The sequence below is a fragment of the Ranitomeya imitator genome, chromosome 6, assembly GCF_032444005.1.
Source record: "Ranitomeya imitator isolate aRanImi1 chromosome 6, aRanImi1.pri, whole genome shotgun sequence".
NCBI classification, from domain to species: Eukaryota; Metazoa; Chordata; class Amphibia; order Anura; family Dendrobatidae; genus Ranitomeya; species Ranitomeya imitator.
Window position 1 is genome coordinate 216,829,835 of NC_091287.1, and position 24,334 is coordinate 216,854,168.

Consider the following 24,334-nt stretch of genomic DNA (forward strand, 5'->3'; position numbering starts at 1 on the left):
TCTCAGTAGAGGCCAAAAAATCACTAGCTTGAGTACTTCATGCATGAACCGTCACTTGGATATGACGCATAAGTTGCAGTGGGAAGCTCACTGTGCTACAATGCAGCCTAGTGGGCAGGGTCAACCACCATCTGCTCCATCAAGTGCATCTGCATCCTCTTCATCCTTGTGACTGTTGGGACAGCAGTCACAAATGGTTTTGGATGCAGACCTTCCACCTCTTTACCTGCAACAGCCAGTGTGTTTGGCAGGTCGTCAGGTCATTTGCTAGTGGAAACACCTGCTGGTGTTGAGCGCTCTCCGACATCGACACCACATTTTGATCAAGGCAACATAACATCTCCGCCTGCACCGTCCTCACAGACCAGCAGTTTGCCGGGGACACCCTACTCATCTCCGTCTAAGCACGGCAGCCAGCACTCAGTCCCTCAGATGTGGACAAGTAAAAGTCTATTTACTCCTATCCATGACAAAGCTAAGAGGCTGAATTTCTCCATCAGCAAGCTGTTGGCTACAGAAATGCTGCCTTTCCGCGTGGTGGACACAGAGGATTTTCGAGACCTTATGTTCGTCGCAGTGCCCCAGTACCAGATGCCCAGTCGACACTACTTCTCAAAGAAAGCTGTGCTTGCACTACACCAGCATGTCGCACACAACATCACCACTTCCTTGAGAAACTCTGTGTGCGACAGGGTGCATTTCACCACAGACACTTGGACGAGTAGACATGGACAGGGGCGTTACATGTCGGTGACTGTGCACTGGGTAACTACGGCGACATCAGGAGAAAGGGCTGCTGTCCAAGTCTTGCCATCGCCATGAGTTGCTCGTCGATCCTCTGTATCTAGAAGTTCCTCCACTGCTTCTGCCTCCTCAACCTCCTCTTGGTCCTCCACCTGCACCCAAAGCCTGTCTGGTAATGCCACCTGCATTGTAACTGCGCAGAAGGAATCCTGCACACCTCCTCACTATGCTGTCACCAGGGCTCAATGGCATCAGGCAGTGTTTGTCTTGGAATTGTGAGTCACACAGCAGAGGAGTTGTGGTCAGCTCTGGAGACTGAGTTCCATTAATAGATGTCTCCACTCAACCTGCAGCCAGGGAAGGCTGTGTGCGATAATGCTGCAAACCTGGGTGCGGCCCTTCACCGGGGCAATGTCACACACGTGCCTTGTATGGCTCATATTTTGAACCTGGTTGTCCAGCAATTTTTATCCCACTATCCCAGACTAGATGGGCTTTTGCAGAGGGCATGGTCGCTGTGTGCTCACTTCCGCCGTTTGCATCACGCAGCTCGACAACTTGCATCTCTACAGAAGTCGTTGGGCCTGCCAGTTCACCAGCTGAAATGTGATGTGCCCACACGGTGGAATTCAACTCTGCACATGTTGCAGCGACTGTGGCAGCACCAACGAGCCCTGGTGCAATACGTTATGACGTATATCCTGGGCCAATGAGATCAAGAGGTGGGGCAAATCACGCTGCAGGATGCCATTATCAGCATGACCATTCCGGTGATTTACATGCTGGAGCACACCTTACACAGTGTTCGGAGCCAGGTGGTGGAACAAGAGGAGGAGGAGGAGGAACAGAAGGAGTCATATGTGGAAGGGATCATATCTCCAAGGTCAAGAAGGTTGGCTGCACCAAGGTGGCTGGCATTGGAGGCTGGGGGAGAGGGGTTACCGCGGGTGCATGGTAGCAGCCAAACTGTTGAGGAAGGTGCAGGAGGCGAGGAAGAAGTGGAGGATGAACTGGTGCTGGGTATGGAAGACTCATCAGATGAGGGAGACCTTGATCAAATTTCTGTTGTGCGAGGTTGGGGGGAGAGGGCAGACGAAGGAAGCATGATTCTCACCTCGCCACCACCAAGACAACAAGGACTTGGTCCTCCTGGATGCACAAGACACATGAGTGCGTTCTTGCTGCACTACCTGCAACATAACCCTCGGATTGTCAGAATCTGAAGTAATGCTGACTACTGGCAATGAAGAGAAAATTGTGGCGCTGCACAGCCTGTGAATAAGATACTGATAAACTGCAGTCACTTGTGGGTGTTTAGACTTCAGTAGCTGGAGGTGCTCGCATGAGGAAAAACAGGCATTCCAATATGAATACAACGAAGAAAAAAATGTGGCAGCACTCACCAGATGGCGTGGTTCAATCCTTTATTGGAGATACACAATCCATAGTAGCGTGTTCACGGCTCGGGGGAGTACGGACATAGTGGAAGTGAGCAGGGAAAGACAACAGCTGTTTCGCGCTATACCAGCGCTTCTACAGGTCCTGGATTGAACCACGCCATCTGGTGAGTGCTGCCGCATTTTTTTCTTCGTTGTATTCATAATGCTGACTACTGGGTTGCCACACTCTTAGATCCCCGGTACAAAAGCAAATTTGGCGAAATAATTCCTGCCATAGAAAGGGATTCACGCATGCAGGAGTATCAGCAGAGACTGTTACAGAATCTAACATCTGCTTTTCTACAAAACACCAGTGGTGCACATAGTCAATCTCTGAGTTCTAACTTGCCAACCGTGGGACTACCGAGTCATCACTCAAATCGTAACAGTAACATCATATCTGGTGGTAACAGCAATTTTTTACAATCGTTTCAAGATTTTTTTAGACCATCCTTTGCAAGCCCACAGGAGACAAGAAGTCTGACGCACAGCCAACGCCTAGAGAGGATGATACAAGGGTATCTCCAAGTTAACATCGATGCCATGACTGTGGAACTGGACCCTTGCTCATTTTGGGCTTCCAATCTTGAAAAATGGCCTGAGCTCGCCACTCACGCCTTGGAGATCTTGTCGTGCCCCACAGCCAGCGTTCTCTCTGAACGTGTGTTCAGCGCTGCTGGTGGTGTGCTGACAGATAAGCGCACGCGGCTGTCCAGTGACAATGTAGACAGACTAACGTTCATCAAGATGAACAAATCCTGGATCCGCAAGGACTTGTCTACCCCCGTGTCATCTTGGGGAGACAAAAAGCTTGATGATTTTTGAAAATCACCTCACCAACCATTTTAAAAAACTCTGGCGAAATTGATGCCACTTAAGTGGTGTCTGTGCCCGAATTTTTGGAAAAAATGGAGACTCTTTTATTCAGTCCCCTTGCTGAGTTTTACATAACGTTGCCATCGTCAATTCCAGGTGGGTGGGGTCTTCTGCAGAGTTGTTTCCTCATACTATGGCCTGGGATTCAGAGGTCTGCTCCAAAGCTTCAGTGTCTGCTAGTCAGCAGAGTAGCCCAGCCACCCACTGCCTGTTTACCTAAGTACTATTTTTAACGGCATGTAGCCCAGGAAATCCTTTTGGGCCTAGTAGAATTTGGTGCTACTAAGCAGCGCACTTCACCCATGAAGCAAGCTACACCGCCTGTTTACCTAACTACTATTTTGTAATGGCATCTAGCCCAGGAAATCCGTTTGGGCCTAGTAGAATTTAGTGATACTCAGCAGTGTACCCCAGCCATGAAGCAAGCTACACCGCTTGTTGATCTAATTACTAATTTTTAACTGCATCTAGCCCAGGAAATCGTTTTGTACCTAATAGCATTTTGTGCTACTCAGAAGAGTACCCCACCCATGAAGCAAGCTACACCGCCTGTTTACCTAAGTACTATTTTTAACGGCATCTAGCCCAGGAAATCCATTTGGGCCTAGTAGAATTTAGTGATACTCAGCAGCGTACCTCAACCATGAAGCAAGATACACCGCCTGTTTACCTAACTACTATTTTGTAACGGCATCTAGCCCAGGAAATCCTTTTGGGCCTAGTAGAATTTAGTGCTACTCAGCAGCGTACCCCACCAATAAAGCAAGCTACACCGCCTGCTTACCTTATTACTATTTTGTAACGGCATCTAGCCCAGGAAATCCTTTTGGGCCTAGTAGCAATTTCTGCTACTCAGCAGAGCACCCCACCCATGAAGCAAGCTACACCGCCTTCTTTCTTTCTCAATCTAACCCCTTAGCCCTGGGGTGTCCACTCTCCCTCCAACTCTCTCCGTCTCACAGGTGGACTACTGCGTGTTTTCACACTGTGGCGAATCTTTTGGGCCCAGGCATAAGAAGTCGTCGAGGTAATGGATAATATGTGCCACCTTACAAACATCCATGATGACACATTTGAGGAAGCAACTAAACACCTCAAATAGCAGGATATGAAGCACCCCATGGGCAAACAGCGATCTATGTAGTATGCTCCTTCACAGAAGCAGCCAGATGGGAGGACACTTTTCGGAGGCACAGGTAGTAACCGGAACGCCCCCTCAATGTCTGTTCTGGCCATTAGGGTGCCCCTTACCAACTTCTTGACCCGCCTGATTGCCTCGTCAAAGGAGGTACAGTACATAGTACTCTACTTGGTTCCACGTAGATGTTGTCGTTTACTGACCTGCCCCTTGGATATGACAAATGGTGGATTAGTCTGAATGTATTGGGTTCATTTTTTGGCACAACTCCCAACGGGGGTACCACTACATCTTCTAAGGAAAGTGTTCTGAATGGACCCGCCGCCATTCTACCTAAAGATATTTATTTTTTTATTTTTTTTGTCAAGACGTCTGGGTGTTGGTAGAGAGAGTTTAGCTTTTTACTCCTTCCTTTCTTGATTTTAGAAGGACATGACATGCCTATATCTGTGCCTCCTCCTCCTTTTACTCCTCCACCTCTTTTCTTTTCGCATGACTATATGTAGTTGTGACTTTTCCATGTTTGTTGTGTCTTCTGAGCAGTTTGTCCGCTTTTGGACACCTTTTAATGTGTTTTCTATGTGTTTTCTATGTGTTTGTATATGTCTGTGTTTGCCTGCCATTGGTTTCAATGGTGTTCGACGGTTTTTGTCGAACGTTAGACGAACAGTTCGGCAAACACCTCCCTGTTCGACGAGCCAAACCCGAACACTAGGGAGGTGGCTCAACACTAGCCCCCACACAGTTGCTAAAAAATAAACTATTAACATTTCAATTTTATAAGCATTCTTACTTTGCAGCATTTTAACCTCACTTGCCCATTTTCTTTTTGCACTGTACTGTGTGCACATAAGTACATAGTTTTGTCTTTATACAAGTCATTAGTAACTCCACACAATACTTTTTACAATTTTCGTCTTCTGTGTGTAAGAAGAACATAGCTGATCTACAGGAGGTGCAAAGAAGATACGCCAAGGTTATTAAGGGAGTGGGTGGACTTCTGTCCCATGACAGGTTATCATACGTATTCAGTTAATCAATTTGGAAAAAAGATATCTTAGAGAAGATTACTATGTACAAAATATAAATGCAGAGTACAGAGATCTTTTTATTTTTTTAGGCATGCAACAATTACAATGGGGAATCCTCTACATGTAGAGTAAAGGCGGTATCATCGTCATCATCTTCATTATCATCACAGATGTGGATTCTTTATGCCATGTATCTGGACTACTGTTATATTATTGCTGGATTCTTTACTCTGTGAGCAGTAAAATTATGAAATTCTCTGCTACAAGATGGTGTGATTTTCAATTCTATAAACAAGTTCAAGGAGGGCCTGAAAGCCTTTCATGAAAAATATAATATTACTGGGTTTGATTTCCTGATTTGTGCCATAAGATGTTGATTCGGGGAACTAGTCTTATTGCTGTATGTGCAGTTCAAAAGGTGTTTTTTCCTAATATGGGGCAATTAGCATCTGCATCATGAGGTTGAACTCAAATGACTAGTTTAAATCTTATCAAGCATGAAACAATTTTTAACCATGATGGATGCCCCCATGTTATTATAAGGAAAATCACCAGTGAAAAACACTTTTATTTATAAGTACGTTTCACAAAAAAGTAGAAAGATAACAGAAAACATGGTATGCTCAATGATCCTATATTCTTCAGGTACGACAGCAGCTGCTGCCTTAGGTCAGGATAAAGATGTAAAAATGCAGAATTTGCTAATTTTATGTTATTAATTAATTTCTTTAGACATAAAAATCCATGACCTGCACTTACACAATTGTAGAATGGTGTAAACACTATTTTGCACTATTTTCTACACAATCCTATTAAAAAGCAATGAAACACAAAATTAATATTATTATTTCCAGCAAAATATTACAGGAATTTAATACATATCCAAACAAAATGTAAAGTTTTATGTAAGAAAGAACGCAAGGAATGGTAAATGATAGCACTTTCTCATTATAAAGCTGGTTATCATTTTGATTTTACTTCCACTTTAGTTTTTTTCTAATCTGAAATTATGAAATTCAATTACTGTTTGATAGAGATGGGAAAATCGCTGGATATTCAGGTCTGGCGGTTTGGCCGAACAGTTAAAAATGTTTATTAGAGGTACCAGAATAGTACCTGAACTCAGACCCGATTCGCTTGAATGGGGGTCCGAACATCCAGTTTACCAATCTGTAATGTGCATGACAGCATGGCAAACACTGCCTCTGATTATCAGTAAAACCATCCCCGCCGGTCAGAGAGCTGAGGATCCCACGCTGTCAAAAGACAGCATGAGTCCACAGCTGTGACTGGAGGTAAAAGTTAAACTCCGGTCACTGGCTTCACCTGATGGGACTACTACTCCCATCAGCTATGCCTGCTGCGGCTAATAGCAGCAAGAGCAGGTGGTGGCTGATGGGAGTATTCATCAGCTGGCACCTGCGCTCTAAATAAATGATTAAAAAAGCATTGTGGGTTCCCCCTGCATTTTTGATAACCAGCCAGGCAAAACTGACAGCAATGGGCTGCAACCCTCAGCTGTCAGCGTTAGCAAGGCTGGTGGTCCAAAATTGGCAGATCCCATCCCGTTTTTTTAAATTATTTAAGTCATTTAAAAAAATCAGCATGGGGACCCCTCTATTCTTGATAAATAACCTTGTTAAAGCTGACAGCTAAAGGTTGCAGCCCGCAGCTGTCAGATTTGCCTGGCTGGTTATTAACCCCTTTACCCCCAAGGGTGGTTTGCACGTTAATGACCAGGCCAATTTTTACAATTCTGACCACTGTCCCTTTATGAGGTTATAACTCCGAAACGCTTCAACGGATCCTGGTGATTCTGACATTGTTTTCTCGTGACATATTGTACTTCATGATAGTGGTAAAATTTCTTTGATAGTACCTGCGTTTATTTGTGAAAAAAATGGAAATTTGGCGAAAATTTTGAAAATTTTGCAATTTTCAAACTTTGAATTTTTATGCAATTAAATCACAGAGATATTTCACACAAAATACTTAATAAGTAACATTTCCCACATGTCTCCTTTACATCAGCATAATTTTGGAACCAATTTTTTTTTTTGTTAGGGAGTTATAAGGGTTAAAAGTTGACCAGCAATTTCTCATTTTTACAACACCATTTTTTTTTAGGGACCACGTCTCATTTGAAGTCATTTTGAGGGGTCTATATGATAGAAAATGCCCAAGTGTGACACCATTCTAAAAACTGCACCCCTCAAGGTGCTCAAAACCACATTCAAGAAGTTTATTAACCCTTCAGGTGTTTAATAGGAATTTTTGGAATGTTTAAATAAAAATGAACATTTAACTTTTTTACACAAAAAATTTACTTCAGCTCCAATTTGTTTTATTTTACCAAGGCTAACAGGAGAAATTGGACCCAAAAAGTTGTTGTCCAATTTGTCCTGAGTACGCTGATACCCCATATGTGGCAGTAAACCACTGTTTGGGCGCATGGGAGAGCTCGGAAGGGAAGGAGCGCTATTTGACTTTTCAATGCAAAATTGACAGGAATTGAGATGGGACGCCATGTTGCGTTTGGAGAGCCACTGATGTGCCTAAACATTGAAACCCCCCACAAGTGACACCATTTTGGAAAGTAGACCCCCTAAGGAACTTATCTGGATGTGTGGTGAGCACTTTGACCCACCAAGTGCTTCACAGAAGTTTATAATGCAGAACCGTAAAAATAAAAAATCATATTTTTTCACAAAAATTATATTTTTGCCCCCAATTTTTTATTTTTCCAAGGGTAAGAGAAGAAATTGGACCTCAAAAGTTGTTGTCCAATTTGTCCTGAGTACGCTGATACCCCATATGTGGCAGTAAACCACTGTTTGGGCGCATGGGAGAGCTCGAAAGGGAAGGAGCGCAGTTTGACTTTTCAATGCAAAATTGACAGGAATTGAGATGGGACGCCATGTTGCGTTTGGAGAGCCACTGATGTGCCTAAACATTGAAACCCCCCACAAGTGACACCATTTTGGAAAGTAGACCCCCTAAGGAACTTATCTGGATGTGTGGTGAGCACTTTGACCCACCAAGGGCTTCACAGAAGTTTATAATGCAGAGCCATAAAAATAAAACAAAATTTTTTTCCCACAAAAATTATTTTTTAGCCCCCAGTTTTGTATTTTCCCTAGGGTAACAGGAGAAATTGGACCCCAAAAGTTGTTGTCCAATTTGTCCTGAGTACGCTGATACCCCATATGTGGGGGGGAACCACCGTTTGGGCGCATGGGAGGGTTCGGAAGGGAAGGAGCGCCATTTGGAATGCAGACTTAGATGGAATGGTCTGCAGGCGTCACATTGCGTTTGCAGAGCCCCTAATGTACCTAAACAGTAGAAACCCCCCACAAGTGACACCATTTTGGAAAGTAGACCCCCTAAGGAACTCATCTTGATGTGTTGTGAGAGCTTTGAACCCCCAAGTATTTCACTACAGTTTATAACGCAGAGCCATGCAAATAAAAAATATTTTTTTTTCCACAAAAATTATATTTTAGCCCCCAGTTTTGTATTTTTCCAAGGTTAGCAGGAGAAATTGGACCCTAAATGTTGTTGTCCAATTTGTCCTGAGTACGCTGATACCCGATATGTGGGGGGGAACCACCGTTTGGGCGCATGGGAGGGCTCGGAAGGGAAGGAGCATCATTTGGAATGCAGACTTAGATGGATTGGTCTGCAGGCGTCACATTGCGTTTGCAGAGCCCCTAATGTACCTAAACAGTAGAAACCCCCCACAAGTGACCCCATATTGGAAACTAGACCCCTCAATGAACTTATCTAGATGTGTTGTGAGAACTTTGAACCCCCAAGTGTTTCACTACAGTTTATAACGCAGAGCCGTGAAAATAAAAAATCTTTTTGTTTTCCCACAAAAATTATTTTTTAGCCCCCAGTTTTGTATTTTCCCAAGGGTAACAGGAGAAATTGGTCCACAAAAGTTGTTGTCCAATTTGTCCTGAGTACGCTGATACCCCATATGTTGGGGTAAACCCCTGTTTGGGCACACAGGAGAGCTCGGAAGGGAAGGAGCACAATTTTACTTTTTCAACGCAGAATTGGCTGGAATTGAGATCGGACGCCATGTCGTGTTTGGAGAGCCCCTGATGTGCCGAAACAGTGGAAACCCCCCAATTATAACTGAAACCCTAATCTAAACACACCCCTAACCCTAATTCCAACGGTAACCCTAACCACACCTCTAACCCTGACACACCCCTAACCCTAATCCCAACCCTATTCCCAACTGTAAATGTAATCTAAACCCTAACCCTAACTTTAGCCCCAACCCTAACTGTAGCCCCAACCCTAACCCTAGCCCTAACCCTAGCCCTAACCCTAGCCCTAACCCTAGCCCTAACCCTAACCCTAGCCCTAGCCCTAACCCTAGCCCTAACCCTAGCCCTAACCCTAACCCTAGCCCTAGCCCTAACCCTAGCCCTAACCCTAACCCTAGCCCTAACCCTAGCCCTAACCCTAGCCCTAACCCTAACCCTAGCCCTAACCCTAGCCCTAACCCTAGCCCTAACCCTAGCCCTAACCCTAACCCTAGCCCTAGCCCTAACCCTAGCCCTAACCCTAGCCCTAGCCCTAACCCTAGCCCTAACCCTAGCCCTAACCCTAACCCTAATCCTAGCCCTAACCCTAGCCGTAATGGGAAAATGGAAATAAATACATTTTTTTTTATTTTTCCCTAACTAAGAGGGTGATGAAGGGGGGTTTGATTTACTTTTATAGTGAGTTTTTTAGCGGATTTTTATGATTGGCAGCCGTCACACACTGAAAGACCCTTTTTATTGCAAAAAATATTTTTTGCAATACCACATTTTGAGAGCTATAATTTTTCCATATTTTGGTCCACAGAGTCATGTGAGGTCTTGTTTTTTGCGGGACGAGTTGACGTTTTTATTGAAAACATTTTTGGGCACGTGACATTTTTTTATCGCTTTTTATTCCGATTTTTGTGAGGAAGAATGACCAAAAGCCAGCTATTCATGAATTTCTATTGGGGGAGGCGTTTATACCGTTCCGCGTTTGGTAAAATTGATAAATCAGTTTTATTCTTCGGGTCAGTACGATTACAGCGATACCTCATTTATATCATTTTTTTATGGTTTGGTGCTTTTATACGATAAAAACTATTTTACAGAAAAAATAATTATTTTTGCATCGCTTTATTCTCAGGACTATAACTTTTTTATTTTTTTGCTGATGATGCTGTATGGCGGCTCTTTTTTTGCGGGACAATATGACGCTTTCAGCGGTACCATGGTTATTTATATCTGTCCTTTTGATCGCGTGTTATTCCACTTTTTGTTCGGCGGTATGATAATAAAGCGTTGTTTTTTGCCTCGTTTTTTTTTTTTTCTTACGGTGTTTACTGAAGGGGTTAACTAGTGGGACAGTTTTATAGGTCGGGTCGTTACGGACGCGGCGATACTAAATATGTGTACTTTTATTGTTTGTTTTTTTTATTATTTAGATGAAGAAATGTATTTATGGGAATAATATTTTTTTTTTTTTTCATTATTTTGGAATATTTTTTTTTATTTTTTTTACACATTTGGAAAATTTTTTTTTTACTTTTTTACTTTGTCCCAGGGGGGGACATCACAGATCAGTGATCTGACAGTTTGCACAGCACTCTGTCAGATCACTGATCTGACATGCAGCGCTGCAGGCTTCACAGTGCCTGCTCTGAGCAGGCTCTGTGAAGCCACCTCCCTCCCTGCAGGACCCGGATCCGCGGCCATCTTGGATCCGGGGCTCGAGCAGGGAGGGAGGTGAGGAGACCCTCGCAGCAACGCGATCACATCGCGTTGCTGCGGGGGGCTCAGGGAAGCCCGCAGGGAGCCCCCTCCCTGCGCGGTGCTTCCCTGCACCGCCGGCACATCGCGATCATCTTTGATCGCGGTGTGCCAGGGGTTAATGTGCCGGGGGCGGTCCGTGACCGCTCCTGGCACATAGTGCCGGATGTCAGCTGCGATAAGCAGCTGACACCCGGCCGCGATCGGCCGCGCTCCCCCCGTGAGCGCGGCCGATCGGCTATGACGTACTATCCCGTCCAGGGTCAGATAAGCCCAGGGCACCTCGACGGGATAGTACGTCTAAGGTCACAGAGGGGTTAAAAATACAGGGGAACCCTTATAGTTTTTTTTTTTAATAATTTATTTAGAGCGCAAGTTAAGGCTGATGAATATTCCCATCATCCACCACCTGCTTTCACTGTTATTAGTGTCAGCAGGTGTAGGCTGATGGTAGTAGTAGTCCCATCAGCCGATGCCAGTGACCATACGTAAACATTATAAATATTATATCCTATATCATTCAGACTATACAAACTAAAAGGGTTTCTCAGATTTAGAAAATTATGGCTGCTTTCCCTCAAAAAACATCATCATCCCTACCCATAGGTTGTGTGCGGGATTGCAATGTTCTTGCAGGGCTGATTTGGAATACCAGATATAACCCCTGGGCCATGGTACTGCATTTCTGAAAATAAGCAGCCATCATTTTCTAGTCTTGAAATACCCCTTCATAACATCTGATATTCTAGCTTACATTTCAGTCTGTAATCTTTGTAAGCTATTTAAAATAGATAGATTTAGTCAACAATACATTTTTGTGCCTTCATTGAATCACACACTGAAAATAATATACAATAGGCTGATATTTATGTTTTTGCACTTTATAAGTTAATACTTATCAACAATTTGCTCAGAATTTTAAATAATTTGTGCAATAAAAATGATGCAAATATTACTCTTTAGACAGTACTTAAACATTTCACAGTGATTTAAACAGTTGCAAAATGTGAAAAAAGAAAAAAATGCATATCTACGCTATGTCATTTTATTCAGTGTGAGTTAAACAGGCTCTCTGGTCTGAGCTGGAACAATTGCAGTCATGACTCCCCTGCATGCCCAGAGCCACGAGTGGTCGCTACTCGCTACATGTATAAAATTCATATTCTTGCAATCATATCTCACATTTTTAATCTCACATCTATTTTTACTTCTGCTGACACATAGTGAGGTGAATGGCAGAGTAGGTACTGTCCAAATTTGGGTACAACTGTCACAGTGGGATGGATTTTACATTTTTTGATCAAGCACCCTATGTTATTTACATGTACTATTACTATTTATTCACTTACTGCAGACTGTCTTACATTCTGCCTGGTAAATGGCCATAGTATGAATGCACACCTGTGATTTGCACTTATACTAACATTTGCTCTGGCTCAGCTTCTTTGGTTTTGGTTTAGTTTACTAGCACTTTGCACATATAGGGTCTTGGCTCCCATTTTTTTGGCTGCTTATTTTGTTAATATAGCTTTGCACGGGCAGCTGTCCAAACACTTGGGACCCAGATCTTACTCTGCTCTATTTTGACGTTTGCTGACACAGTGAGGTGACCTACAAGAATTAGGTACCATCCCGATTAGGTACATCTTGTCGGAATGGGATGGTTTTTACATTTTTTGGATCAAAAAAATTCTTAACTATTTTATTTAGATGTACTATTACTATTTATTTGACTTACTGCAGGGTATTTTAATTGTTTTTTTTAACTGCTCATTCTGCTTGTTAAATGGCCACAGTGTGAATGCACATCTATGCATGGAACTTATACCAACATATGCTCTAGCTCAATATTGTTGGTTTTGTTTTAGTTTTTTGTACTTTGCACAAACAATGGACATGGCTCCTTCTTTTTGGGCTGCTAGTTTGGTTTATATATCTTTTCATGGGCAGGTGTCTGAACAGTAGGGACCCAGGTCCTACTCTGCCCTTATCTATTTTTATGTCTTGTAGATATAGTGAGGTCAACTACAAGGGTTAGGTACCATCTCCATTGGGTAAACCTTGTGGTGGGATGGCTTTTATGGCTTTTTTTTAATCAAAATTGTGTTATCTCAGTACCCTATGCTCTTTACATGCATTATTACTTATGTTTTACTTACTTCTCAGTATTTGCTTTATTTGTTTTTATCTTAGGTTCTCTTTGTTAAAGTGCCACAGTATAAATGCACAACTATGCACTTATACCAACATACATTCTGGCTTAATTTTTGTGGTTTACATTTTTGAATAATGAAATATTTTCATTTTCAATTACAGGAGATGCATGTGTGCTGCGCTGCGGGTCAGGATGATTTAAAGAATATCCAGAGTCCATGGTATAGTGAAATGATTGCTTTTTTATTCTCAACATGTTTCAAAGTATTTATAGCTACTTCATCAGGATAAACCACAGAAAGTCTACATTTTAATTTTGACTGTTAAAAAATAAAATAAATACTGATATGAAATGATGAATTGGACATTACAAACTGTTAGAAAATATACAAGGACTAGCTGAAGAGCCCGGCATTGCCTGGGCATAGTAAATATCTGTGGTTAGTTATAGCACCTCACTTCTCTTATTTTCCCATCACGCCTCTCATTTTCCCAATCACATCTTTCATTTTCCCCCTGACATCTCTCATTTTCTCCCTCACACCTCTCATTTTCTCCCTCACTCCTCTCATTCCCCCCTAACACTTGTCATTTCAACCTCACATCTGTCATTTTCTGATCACTCCACTATTTTTCCTCACTCCTCTTATTTTGCACTCACACCTTTTCATTTTCACCTCACACCTCTCATTTTCACCTCATCACCTCAGTATATACATGTTTGTCATCTCCCTTATATATAGTATACATCTGTATGTCATCTCCTGTATATAGTATATACCTGTATGTCATCTCCCCTGTATATAGTATATACCTGCTGTGTGTCATCTCCCCTATATATAGTATATACCTGAATGTCATCTCCTTCTATATATAGTATATACCTGTATGTCATCTCCTCCTGTATATAGTATATACCTGTGTGTCATCTCCCCTGTATATAGTATATATCTGAGTGTCATCTACTCCTGCATATAGTATATACCTGCATGTCATCTTCTATATATAGCATATACCTGTATGTCATCTCCTCCTGTATATAGTATATACTTGTGTGTCATCTCCCCTGTATATAGTATATATCTGAGTGTCATCTCCTCCTGCATATAGTATATACCTGCATGTCATCTTCTATATATAGCATATACCTGTATGTCATCTCCTCCTGTATATAGTATATACCTGTATGTCATCTCCTCCTGTATATATATGTACCTATATGTCATCTCCTCCTCTATATAGTATATACCTGTGTGTCATCTCTCCTGTATATAGTATATATCTGTGTGTCATCTCCCCTGTATATAGTATATACTTGTGTGTCATCTCCTCCTGTATTAGACCTCGTTCACACGTTATTTGCTCAGTATTTTTACCTCAGTATTTGTAAGCTAAATTGGCAGCCTGATAAATCCCCAGCCAACAGGAAGCCCTCCCCCTGGCAGTATATATTAGCTCACACATACACATAATAGACAGGTCATGTGACTGACAGCTGCCGTATTTCCTATATGGTGCAAATGTCATCTCCTCCTCTATATAGTATATACCTGTGTGTCATCTCTCCTGTATATAGTATATATCTGTGTGTCATCTCCCCTGTATATAGTATATACTTGTGTGTCATCTCCTCCTGTATTAGACCTCGTTCACACATTATTTGCTCAGTATTTTTACCTCATTATTTGTAAGCTAAATTGGCAGCCTGATAAATCCCCAGCCAACAGGAAGCCCTCCCCCTGGCAGTATATATTAGCTCACACATACACATAATAGACAGGTCATGTGACTGACAGCTGCCGTATTTCCTATATGGTGCAATTGTTGTAGTTTGTCTGCTTATTAATCAGATTTTTATTTTTGAAGGATAATACCAGACTTGTGTGTGTTTTAGGGCGAGTTTCGTTTGTCAAGTTGTGTGTGTTGAGTTGCGTGTGGCGACATGCATGTAGCGACTTTTGTGAGATGATTTTTGTGTAGCAACATGCGTGTAGCAACTTTTTGTGTGTCGAGTTGCACGTGACAGGTTAGTGTAGCAAGTTGTGTGCAGCAAGTTTTGCGCATGGCGAGTTTTGCACGTTGCGAGTATTATGTGTGGTGCCTTTTGAGTATGTGCAAGTTTTGTGTGAGGCAACTTTTGCATGTGTTGCAACTTTTGTGCATGTGGCAATTTTTCCGCGTCTGCAAGTTTTGCATGTGGCGAGTTTTTCATGAGGAGAATTTTGCACTTGTGGCGAGTTTTGCAAGAGCCTAGTTTTTGCATGTGGTGAGTTCTGCGCGTGCGAGTTTTTTGAGTGGCGACTTTTGTGTTTTGACTTTTATGTGGCGAGGTTGGTGTATTTGTGGTGAAATGTGTGCTGAGGGTAATATGTGTTCAAGCACGTGGTAGTGTGTGGCGCATTTTGTGTGTGTTCATATCCCCGTGTGTGGTGAGTATCCCATGTCGAGGCCCCACCTTAGCAACTGTACGGTATATACTCTTTGGCGCCATCGCTCTCATTCTTTAAGTCCCCCTTGTTCACATCTGGCAGCTGTCAATTTGCCTCCTACACTTTTCCTTTCATTTTTTCCCATTATGTAGATAGGGGCAAAATTGTTTGGTGAATTGGAAAGCGCGGGGTTAAAATTTCACCTCACAACATAGCCTATGACGCTCTCGGGGTCCAGACGTGTGACTGTGCAAAATTTTGTTGCTGTAGCTGCGACGCTTCCAACACTTTTCCTTTCACTTTTTCCCCATTATGTAGATAGGGGCAAAATTGTTTGGTGAATTGGAATGCGCGGGGTTAAAATTTCACCTCACAACGAAGCCTATGACGCTCTCAGGGTCCCGACGTGTGACTGTGCAAAATTTTGTTTCTGTAGCTGCGACGCCTCCAACACTTTTCCTTTCACTTTTTTCCCCATTATGTAGATAGTGGCAAAATTTTTTGGTGAATTGGAACGCGCGGGGTTAAAATTTCACCTCACAACGTAGCCTATGACGCTCTCAGGGTCCAGACGTGTGACTGTGCAAAATTTTGTTGCTGTAGCTGCGACGCTTCCAACACTTTTCCTTTCACTTTTTTCCCCATTATGTAGATAGGGGCAAAATTGTTTGGTGAATTGGAACGCGCGGGGTTAAAATTTTACCTCACAATATAGCCTATGACGCTCTCGGGGTCCAGACGTGTGACTGTGCAAAATTTTGTGGCTGTAGCTGCGACGGTGCAGATGCCAATCCCGGACATACACACATACACACACACACACACACATTCAGCTTTATATAGTAGATTAAAGCTTTCATCTTCCAAATGTTTAAAATGTTTAAAACCTTTGCAAGTAGAAGTTTTTCAGAGCAACTGAAATCTAATATTACCAATTTATATGCAAAGTTTGGAATACGAAGACACAGTGGATGAAGTGGATGCAGATTTTCAATTAGACATAATAGAGTAATTTAAAATACAGACAGTATATACCATCTAATCAACTTATATTCACTTTTAGCATCAATTCTGAAGCTTAATAGCTTGGAAGAAAAGCTAAAGACATCATAGCGCTATAATAATAACAATAATATAAACATCATGATGCTTGGAACTTTATTTAGACGTAAGCAGGATCACAGATGTACTCAATCAGTATTACACGGCAAAGCCCTTTATTTTATTCTCCATATGTATCAAAACATATGTCACATACAAAGAGTGCAAACAGTTCCAGTACTGTATTAAAATCATTATTTTTAAATTGAAATATAGAAAAACCCTAATATTTCACAATCATTAATTACTGTTATACCAGAGTTCATGGGTGGTAAACATTCTTTGCATACAACAATTTCATTTTGGCCATTATGTTTTTTTCTAGCATACTGAAAAGCATATCTCACAACCACAATGTACCTCCTGCAAATAATCTCTTCACACTTTGTTTTGAATTTCCCACATTGACTCTGAAATCACCTGTCTCAGAGTCTCAGCACAAACCATAGTTTTTCTGTTATTAACTGTCATTAACTGTCAGCAGAGTGTTAGGGTACATGCTTACTGAGTTTTTTAATTATTTTAGAGTGGGTCAACTCTAAAAAATGCCTGTTTGATTTTTTTTTACTGTTTTATTTTGAATGGGGCAAAAGGTAGGTAATTTGAACTTTTATGTATATACTAGATGGTGGCCCGATTCTAACGCATCGGGTATTCTAGAATATGCATGTCCACGTAGTATATAGCACAGCCAAGTAGTATATTGCCCAGCCACATAGTATATTGCCCAGTTACGTAGTATATTGCCCAGTTACGTAGTATATTGCCCAGTGACGTAGTATATTGCCCAGCCACGTAGTATATTGCCCAGTCATGTAGTATATTGCCCAGCCACGTAGTATGTAGTATATTGCCCAGCCACATAGTATATTGCCCAGCCACATTGCCCAGCCACGTAGTATATTGCCTAGTCACGTAGTATATTGCACAGCCCATGTAGAATATAGCACAGCCCATGTAGTATATAGCACAGCCCACGTAGTATATTGCTCAGCCACTTTGCACAGCCCACGTAGTATATTGCACAGCCCATGTAGTATATTGCCCAGCCCACGTAGTATATAGCAATGTGGGCATCATATCCCTGTTAAAAAAAAAAGAATTAAAATAAAAAATAGTTATATACTCACCTTCCGGAGCCCCCTGGATCCAAGCGAAGCGTTTACCGACGCTGCTCGCGCGCTCCGTTCTCAAGAGTGCATTGTGGTCGGGAAAGATGTGGGCTTACCGCCGGAGGCCACATCAAGGGGAGGGTGTCTGACATTGGCGTACTGTTATGCCCGATGTTGAAAAGCCCAAATTTAAAGATTCTTCTTATTCATCTGTATGTAAAAACGACTTGGCTGTTCATATGTCTCATTTTCCATTGTTTTTCATTAACGTTTTTTTAAAAAAGCATTAAAAGAAATTACCTGACTATTGTTCAAGCATTTTTCACTATTAATCTGCTCTACTATTTACAAGACAAGGCAATTGGAAGGCTGCAAAAATGCACGTGGAGATCTCTTTGACCACAGTTTTTCAGCGTTTCACCTCATAAAATGCCTGAGTTTTATTAATTGCTTAATTAAATTAGAAAAAAAAAACTTTGCAAAATCTACATAAAAATGCACTTCAAAATGATTAAAAAACATTTACCGAGCAACAAAATGTTCCAGGAAGTGGTAAAAGAAATTATTCAAGACAAAAAACGCCACATTGGAGCATTTTCAGAAGCATTTTTCACTTGAATGTCACCCGATGTCACTGTTCTATATGGGAGATTGTTGTGTGACACTTGTTATTAATTGGACTACAGCAAAAACGGAGTATACGGTTGGTTTATTATTTTACATTTTTTGCAGGCGATCGGGTATGGTAAGTATGGTGAAATTAAGAATATTAAAATACTTTTTTCTGGCTGTGTCTTTTTTAACCCCTTTACCCCCAAGGGTGGTTTGCACGTTAATGACCAGGCCAATTTTTACAATTCTGACCACTGTCCCTTTATGAGGTTATAACTCCGAAACGCTTCAACAGATCCTGGTGATTCTGACATTGTTTTCTCGTGACATATTGTACTTCATGATAGTGGTAAAATTTATTTGATAGTACCTGCGTTTATTTGTGAAAAAAACGGAAATTTGGCGAAAATTTTGAAAATTTCGCAATTTTCAAACTTTGAATATTTATGCAATTAAATCACAGAGATATGTCACACAAAATACTTAATAAGTAACATTTCCCACATGTCTCCTTTACATCAGCATAATTTTGGAACCAATTTTTTTTTTGTTAGGGAGTTATAAGGGTTAAAAGTTGACCAGCAATTTCTCATTTTTACAACACCATTTTTTTTTAGGGACCACGTCTCATTTGAAGTCATTTTGAGGGGTCTATATGATAGAAAATGCCCAAGTGTGACACCATTCTAAAAACTGCACCCCTCAAGGTGCTCAAAACCACATTCAAGAAGTTTATTAACCCTTCAGGTGTTTAATAGGAATTTTTGGAATGTTTAAATAAAAATGAACATTTAACTTTTTTACACAAAAAATTTACTTCAGCTCCAATTTGTTTTATTTTACCAAGGGTAACAGGAGAAATTGGACCCAAAAAGTTGTTGTCCAATTTGTCCTGAGTACGCTGATACCCCATATGTGGCAGTAAACCACTGTTTGGGCGCATGGGAGAGCTCGGAAGGGAAGGAGCGCTATTTGACTTTTCAATGCAAAATTGACAGGAATTGAGATGGGACTCCATGTTGCGTTTGGAGAGCCACTGATGTGCCTAAACATTGAAACCCCCCACAAGTGACACCATTTTGGAAAGTAGACCCCCTAAGGAACTTATCTGGATGTGTGGTGAGCACTTTGACCCACCAAGTGCTTCACAGAAGTTTATAATGCCGAACCGTAAAAATAAAAAATCATATTTTTTCACAAAAATTATATTTTTGCCCCCAATTTTTTATTTTTCCAAGGGTAAGAGAAGAAATTGGACCTCAAAAGTTGTTGTCCAATTTGTCCTGAGTACGCTGATACCCCATATGTGGCAGTAAACCACTGTTTGGGCGCATGGGAGAGCTCGGAAGGGAAGGAGCGCAGTTTGACTTTTCAATGCAAAATTGACAGAAATTGAGATGGGACTCCATGTTGCGTTTGGAGAGCCACTGATGTGCCTAAACATTGAAACCCCCCACAAGTGACACCATTTTGGAAAGTAGACCCCCTAAGGAACTTATCTAGAGGTGTGGTGAGCACTTTGACCCACCAAGTGCTTCACAGAAGTTTATAATGCAGAACCGTAAAAATAAAAAATCATATTTTTTCACAAAAATTATATTTTTGCCCCCAATTTTTTATTTTTCCAAGGGTAAGAGAAGAAATTGGACCTCAAAAGTTGTTGTCCAATTTGTCCCGAGTACGCTGATACCCCATATGTGGCAGTAAACCACTGTTTGGGCGCATGGGAGAGCTCGGAAGGGAAGGAGCGCCGTTTGACTTTTCAATGCAAAATTGACAGGAATTGAGATGGGACGCCATGTTGCGTTTGGAGAGCCACTGATGTGCCTAAACATTGAAACCCCCCACAAGTGACACCATTTTGGAAAGTAGACCCCCTAAGGAACTTATCTGGATGTGTGGTGAGCACTTTGACCCACCAAGGGCTTCACAGAAGTTTATAATGCAGAGCCATAAAAATAAAACAAAATTGTTTTCCCACAAAAATTATTTTTTAGCCCCCAGTTTTGTATTTTCCATAGGGTAACAGGAGAAATTGGACCCCAAAAGTTGTTGTCCAATTTGTCCTGAGTACACTGATACCCCATATGTGGGGGGGAACCACCGTTTGGGCGCATGGGAGGGTTCGGAAGGGAAGGAGCGCCATTTGGAATGCAGACTTAGATGGAATGGTCTGCAGGCGTCACATTGCGTTTGCAGAGCCCCTAATGTACCTAAACAGTAGAAACCCCCCACAAGTGACACCATTTTGGAAAGTAGACCCCCTAAGGAACTCATCTTGATGTGTTGTGAGAGCTTTGAACCCCCAAGTATTTCACTACAGTTTATAACGCAGAGCCATGCAAATAAAAAATATTTTTTTTTCCACAAAAATTATATTTTAGCCCCCAGTTTTGTATTTTTCCAAGGTTAGCAGGAGAAATTGGACCCTAAATGTTGTTGTCCAATTTGTCCTGAGTACGCTGATACCCGATATGTGGGGGGGAACCACCGTTTGGGCGCATGGGAGGGCTCGGAAGGGAAGGAGCATCATTTGGAATGCAGACTTAGATGGATTGGTCTGCAGGCGTCACATTGCGTTTGCAGAGCCCCTAATGTACCTAAACAGTAGAAACCCCTCACAAGTGACCCCATATTGGAAACTAGACCCCTCAATGAACTTATCTAGATGTGTTGTGAGAACTTTGAACCCCCAAGTGTTTCACTACAGTTTATAACGCAGAGCCGTGAAAATAAAAAATCTTTTTGTTTTCCCACAAAAATTATTTTTTAGCCCCCAGTTTTGTATTTTCCCAAGGGTAACAGGAGAAATTGGTCCACAAAAGTTGTTGTCCAATTTGTCCTGAGTACGCTGATACCCCATATGTTGGGGTAAACCCCTGTTTGGGCACACAGGAGAGCTCGGAAGGAAAGGAGCACTGTTTTACTTTTTCAACGCAGAATTGGCTGGAATTGAGATCGGACGCCATGTCGTGTTTGGAGAGCCCCTGATGTGCCGAAACAGTGGAAACCCCCCAATTATAACTGAAACCCTAATCTAAACACACCCCTAACCCTAATTCCAACGGTAACCCTAACCACACCTCTAACCCTGACACACCCCTAATCCTAATCCCAACCCTATTCCCAACTGTAAATGTAATCTAAACCCTAACCCTAACTTTAGCCCCAACCCTAACTGTAGCCCCAACCCTAACCCTAACCCTAGCCCTAACCCTAGCCCTAACCCTAACCCTAGCCCTAACCCTAACCCTAACCCTAGCCCTAACCCTAGCCCTAGCCCTAGCCCTAACCCTAGCCCTAACCCTAGCCCTAGCCCTAGCCCTAACCCTAGCCCTAACCCTAGCCCTAACCCTAACCCTAGCCCTAACCCTAGCCCTAACCCTAGCCCTAGCCCTAACCCTAGCCCTAACCCTAGCCCTAATGGGAAAATGGAAATAAATACATTTTTTTTTATTTTTCCCTAACTAAGGGGGTGATGAAGGGGGGTTTGATTTACTTTTATAGCAAGTTTTTTAGCGGATTTTTATGATTGGCAGCCGTCACACACTGAAAGACCCTTTTTATTGCAAAAAATATTTTTTGCAATACCACATTTTGAGAGCTATAATTTTTCCATATTTTGGTCCACAGAGTCATGTGAGGTCTTGTTTTTTGCGGGACGAGTTGACGTTTTTATTGAAAACATTTTTGGGCACGTGACATTTTTTTATCGCTTTTTATTCCGATTTTTGTGAGGAAGAATGACCAAAAGCCAGCTATTCATGAATTTCTATTGGGGGAGGCGTTTATCCCGTTCCGCGTTTGGTAAAATTGATAAAGCAGTTTTATTCTTCGGGTCAGTACGATTACAGCGATACCTCATTTATATCATTTTTTTATGGTTTGGTGCTTTTATACGATAAAAACTATTTTACAGAAAAAATAATTATTTTTGCATCGCTTTATTCTCAGGACTATAACTTTTTTATTTTTTTGCTGATGATGCTGTATGGCGGCTCTTTTTTTGCGGGACAATATGACGCTTTCAGCGGTACCATGGTTATTTATATCTGTCCTTTTGATCGCGTGTTATTCCACTTTTTGTTCGGCGGTATGATAATAAAGCGTTGTTTTTTGCCTCGTTTTTTTTTTTTTTTCTTACGGTGTTTACTGAAGGGGTTAACTAGTGGGACAGTTTTATAGGTCGGGTCGTTACGGACGCGGCGATACTAAATATGTGTACTTTTATTGTTTTTTTTTTTTATTTAGATGAAGAAATGTATTTATGGGAATAATATTTTTTTTTTTTTTCATTATTTTGGATTTTTTTTTTTAATTTTTTTTTACACATTTGGAAAAAATTTTTTTTTACTTTTTTACTTTGTCCCAGGGGGGGACATCACAGATCAGTGATCTGACAGTTTGCACAGCACTCTGTCAGATCACTGATCTGACATGCAGCGCTGCAGCCTTCACAGTGCCTGCTCTGAGCAGGCTCTGTGAAGCCACCTCCCTCCCTGCAGGACCCGGATCCGCGGCCATCTTGGATCCGGGGCTCGAGCAGGGAGGGAGGTGAGGAGACCCTCGCAGCAACGCGATCACATCGCGTTGCTGCGGGGGGCTCAGGGAAGCCCGCAGGGAGCCCCCTCCCTGCGCGGTGCTTCCCTGCACCGCCGGCACATCGCGATCATCTTTGATCGCGGTGTGCCAGGGGTTAATGTGCCGGGGGCGGTCCGTGACCGCTCCTGGCACATAGTGCCGGATGTCAGCTGCGATAAGCAGCTGACACCCGGCCGCGATCGGCCGCGCTCCCCCCGTGAGCGCGGCCGATCGGCTATGACGTACTATCCCGTCCAGGGTCAGATAAGCCCAGGGCACCTCGACGGGATAGTACGTCTAAGGTCACAGAGGGGTTAAAATTCTTTCACTACTATAGGATTTGTAATGGATAGGCGTCTTATTGACGCCTCTCCACTATTAACCGGGCTTAATGTCAACTAACAATAGCAAGGTGACATTAACCCCTTATTACCCCATATCCCACTGCTACAGGAAAGTGGGAAGAGAGGCTAAGTGCCGGAATTGGAGCATCTTACAGATGCGCCAATTGTGCCATTTCTGGGGCAGCTCGGGGCTGGTAATTGTAGCCGGGGGGGGGGGGGGGCAAATATTCATGGCCCCTCTCTAGGCTATTAATATCAGCTCGCAGCTGTCTGCGTAGCCTTTCTGGCTATAAAATATTGGGGGACCCCACATCATTTTTGGGGGTCCCCTATTTTAATAGCCAGTAAAGGCTACCCAGACAGCTGCGGGCTGATATTCATAGCCTGGGAGGGGGCCATGGGTATTACCCCCTTCCCAGGCTACAAATATTGGCCCCCGGCTGTCAGCTTTCCCCCTCTTGCACAGAAAATTTTGCGGGAGCCCACACCACTTTTTTTTTTAATTAAACATGTTCATTAATCAACATCAGCCTTGCTATTATATATCTATACATGATATCTATGGATATATCTATAGACATATCTATATATATATATATATATATATATATATACAGTAACTATGGATATATCTATAGATATAACTATGGATATATCTATCTATAGATATATTTATAGATAGATATATCTATAAATATATAGATATATCTATCCATATATCTATCTGGCTACTTTCACACATCAGGTTATTGCCGTTAGGCACAATCCGGGGAGTTTTGAAAAAAACGGATCCTTGTTGTATTAGCGCCTGATTGTGCCTGATGGCCACGGACAAAACGTACAGAGGAACGTTTTTTCTGTCTGGCGAAAAAACGCCCAGCGACTGATCCGGCGAAAAACTTATAAAACTGAGATGTGAAATGATGAATCCGGCCTTCGAATCTGGTTTTTCATGCATTTTTC

General features: G+C 42.2%; 1 protein-coding gene and 1 long non-coding RNA gene across 4 annotated transcripts in view; one reads left to right on the forward strand and one right to left on the reverse strand.

The window, feature by feature from the left end:
- Positions 1 to 13,406, forward strand: part of LOC138642363 (uncharacterized) — a 312,883-nt gene extending 299,477 nt beyond the window's left edge. The window contains exon 3 of the long non-coding RNA XR_011314033.1: positions 13,355 to 13,406. This is a non-coding gene — a long non-coding RNA (uncharacterized lncRNA). The remainder of the gene's footprint in view (positions 1 to 13,354) is intronic.
- Positions 1 to 24,334, reverse strand: part of LOC138642361 (poly(rC)-binding protein 3-like) — a 1,684,203-nt gene that overhangs the window by 890,833 nt on the left and 769,036 nt on the right. The window lies entirely within an intron of this gene.